The sequence below is a fragment of the Alexandromys fortis genome, unplaced genomic scaffold, assembly GCF_014885135.2.
Source record: "Alexandromys fortis isolate MF-2015 unplaced genomic scaffold, M_Fortis_MF-2015_v1.1 scaffold_53, whole genome shotgun sequence".
Classification (NCBI taxonomy): Eukaryota; Metazoa; Chordata; class Mammalia; order Rodentia; family Cricetidae; genus Alexandromys; species Alexandromys fortis.
In genome coordinates this window covers 7,017,512-7,021,683 of record NW_026067939.1, presented here as the reverse complement: position 1 = coordinate 7,021,683, position 4,172 = coordinate 7,017,512, and positions in this window count along the sequence as shown.

Below are 4,172 nucleotides of genomic sequence, written 5' to 3'. Positions count from 1 at the left end.
ATTGGTTGATCTGTCAATTGACTGATTTTTGATAGGGTCTCTCTACATAGTCCTGGAACTCACTATGTAGTCCAGACTGTTCTTGAACTCACAGAGATCCTGCTCCCTCAGCTTCCCAGGTTCTGAGATGAAAGGTGTGCACCATCACACCCCTATAGTTCTCAGAATTCTTTAGTTGGTTGCAGTTCTTTATGTAGGGCTACAGCCTCTTTGGCTTCCCTCTTCCACCTCAGCATGTGTATTGTTGTCTTTTTCTGCTTATTTTTAGCCAGTAATGTTGATGAGATTTTCCACAGAGAGCTTGTTGTATTTAGGAATACGTGTGTGTGTGTGTGTGTGTATGTGTGTGTGTATCACAACAAATAATAAAAAAAGAGATCACAAATTGAAAGAGAATAAGGAGAGATGTATGGGAGGGCTTGAGGGAGGTTAAAGAAGGGAAGTGATGAAAATGATGAAATCACATTATAATCTCAAAATCCAAGAGACGTAGTTGAAAATAGTATTGATAAAATAATCACTGATATACAGAAGGTGAAATCCCCTTTCTTTTCCAATGTCTTGTCCGTTTACTGGTTTAGTTAGCAAATGTTCCTTAAGAGCCCCTTTTTATTTATAGGCATAGTAACTGCTGATTTTCTGACTTAGAAGCAGGTATCTATGTCACTCTTAAATCAAGCCCTCACTTCTCCTTCAAATCTTGGATTAGCTTGACATTAAACAGTCAGATATATTCACCAGACTATCATTACCTTGTGTCCCTTGCCCAAATCCACCTTTGATTCCATCATTCATTATGATAATCATGCCTGTGTAATAACCTCATCTGGCTTCACACCCCTTTTGCCCAGCCAAGACCTGTTATTCACCAGATTTGGTTTTATAATTTCTAACCTTTTTTTAAAAAATAGAAGAATGACTTTGCACTTCAAATTTGCCACAGTCAACATCAAATACAATGTGTGTTCTATCTCCTCCCCAACTAGGCAGCTAATGTCTTGCCCAAGCAAACTAGTTAGTTGAAAAATAACAAAGATGTTTGAGTTCTACATAGCTCCAAGTAAATTAATCCTTAGAGAGTTTACGATAAAATTTAGCATATTTTTAGATGGTATTAATAATGTAAAGTCCATGGTTAAAGAACTATCAACCTTACCACTTTCAGTGGCTGACTTTTTCCTAACTACTGTGTGGGATAAAGCTTTAGACAAGACCTGGCGATGCATGCTTACAGCCCAGCTATTACAGAGGCTGATGCAGGTGGGTCCCTAATTTCAAGCCGGCCTGGGTGACAGACTAAGTTGAAAACCAATCTGGGCAATTCAGTAAGATCTTATCTCAAAATGAATACTACAAAAAAGATCTGGATTGGGAGGACACAGATTGGCCATGCCAAGTTTAGTCCCTAGAATTGAGATAGATGCAGAAGAGAGGGGAGAGGAGGTAGAAAGAGAGTGATTATAAAAAAAAGAAGAGAATAATGGAGGAATGAACGAACAAATAAAGGAACAAAGGAAAATGAAAAAGAAAGAAGAGGGGAGAAAAGGGGCATGAAAAACATCTTAATTGGGAATTCATTCATCTTCCTAGAGAAAAATCTGCAAACCCTGTCAATTCTACTTGCATATTGCTTCCTAAAATCTGTCCACATGTGTCCATCTTCAACCTTGCAATTCTAGTCCAGGTCATTGGTCACCTCACACTCATTCCTATTCATCTTCCTAACTCACGCTCTTCTCTGTAAAATCACTCTCCATTCAGCATCAAGGAAGATTCTTCAAATGCTAAAGCCCTTTATTGTGCTATAAAGACATAACCTTATATAATATAAAGGATTTGCCAAGGCCAATAAGATCATGTACTCTATCCCCCACTTCAATACAACATCTCCTCTCTGTGTCTCTTTTCTTGTAATATGGTTCATGTGAATCAGGAGCATCCAGCGTCTTCCTTTCTCATAATGCTCTGCTTTTTTCTTCGTAATACTTTCACCTTTTGTGTCTATTTCTTTTAAGTTTATTTGTAGATATTTGAAGGCTTTATGTCCATGAGGTCATTAATCATGTTAAATTTTTCTCCACTATGAACAAAGTGCCAAATTTGGTCTCTGTCTCTTGTTACAAATGAAATATACACCAAATGTGCAATATTTTTAAAGAAGTATAAATTAGCTTTTGATTATTTCTAGACATTCCTAGCAATTTTATTAAGGTTAAGGAGAAGGCTACAAGAGTCTAAAAGCACACTGACCTCAATGTGAATACGCAGCACCTATAAAAGAAGTCAGGTGTGGCTTCCTCCAGTGGGCATCAACAAGCATAGCCCAAGAGCTCAGTTTGCAAAATGGTGAGCGTATGGTTCCATGAGAGACCCTGTCACAGGAGGAGACACCCTGTGCACCTGTGCATGCAAATGTATCCACTACATGCGCACACACGCACGCACGCATACACACACATCAAAAATTCTCTTGATTTTTGACAATATTTTAAAAAGTTAAGCCAAAGTATTTCCTTCATGGTAATCATGATGATGTCAAACTATACACAAACCCTGGAAGAAACAGTTCCCATTATTTTATATTATAGGCCAGGCCATGTGTAAAGGGTTCTTTTTCACAATAACTAACACATTATTTGTGTTCCTGAATTCCCAGGACGGAACCCAGTCTGCAGCTATAGTATATTCATATTGAAGAATACCTCAGAATATATTTCAGTAAAATCATTGTGCTATTTTGGTCTGGCATTTCTGATTGTGTCACTTAGATAAAGCTTAGATGCAATAGTTTAATTCTATTAACCAGTTCAGATGAGCCATCTTGTGCATATGCTAATCTTCATATTGAATACGTTTTAAATTTAATTGTTTTTTTACAATTTTATTCTCTTTTTTATTTATTGATCAATTTTATGTTGCAAGCTGAGCTCATTAATCTTCCATGATTTTTTGATGTTATAAAAATTAAAGACCACATAAACCAGCAAATCAAATTAGCAAACTCCGACATGTAGGTTGAATTCAGACATATTTTATGACTCCCCAGTCCTATGATGTTATGAATGGTTCATTGTTGTTCTTAGCCTCTTCCTTGTTTCCTTCCTTCCTTTCTTCCTTCTTTGTTTTTTCTTTCATTTTTAAACATTCATAAGTACATCATATGAAAGAACATGTAACAGATACCACATAGAGTTCACAGAGCACATGCTCTCATCGCTTTTAACTAGCGTTCACTGTCCTAATCACCACTTTTTAAAAATATAGTTGTAGTCTATATTTTTTGTCATTTAGTATTTTCTTGGTTAATGAAGTGTATGTATTTGCCAGTATACTTCCTTTGTTAATTTAGTCCTACGGCAAGTTAATGGAAGGGAATTACAATAAGAATGTATGACACTGTGGTCCTCATTCTTCCTAGAAACCATTCTTCAGAAGTTTTTTACTTTAAATTTTTTTTTCATTTTGCATACCAACCCCACTTTCCCCTTTCTCCATTTCCCCACTCCCCACCTCTCTCCAGGCACTGCTCAGAGGAGGTAAGGCCTCCCTTGGGGGAATACACAAAGTCTGGCATACCAAGGTGAGGCAGGACCAAGCCCCTCCTCCTGTACCAAGGCTGATAAGTCTCCCACCATAGAGAATGGGCTCTAAAAAGCCAGTTCATGCACACAGGATAAGTCTTAGTCCCACTGCCAGGCATTCCCTCAACAGATGAAGTCACAGAACTGTCATTCACATCCATAGGGCCTGGTTGGGTCTCATGCAGATTCCCCAGCTATCAGTCCAGAGTCCCAGAGCTCCAGGTCATGCTGCAGGAGCTCCTTCCACTCCTTTAGCCAATAGCCTTTAAGATACTGGCCCACTTTGGCATGATCTCTTTTGCTTTATTTTTTATTTTTTGTTTATTTATTCATTTATTAAAGATTTCTGTCTCTTCCCCACCACCGCCTCCCCTTTCCCTCCCCGTCCCCCTCCCCCAATCAAGTCCCCCTCCCTCGTCAGCCCAAAGAGCAATCAGGGTTCCCTGCCCTGTGGGAAGTCCAAGGACCACCCACCTCCATCCAGGTCTAGTAAGGTGAGCATCCAAACTGCCTAGGCTCCCACAAAGCCAGTACGTGCAGTAGGATCAAAAACCCATTGCCATTGTTCTTGAGTTCTCAGTAGTCCTCATT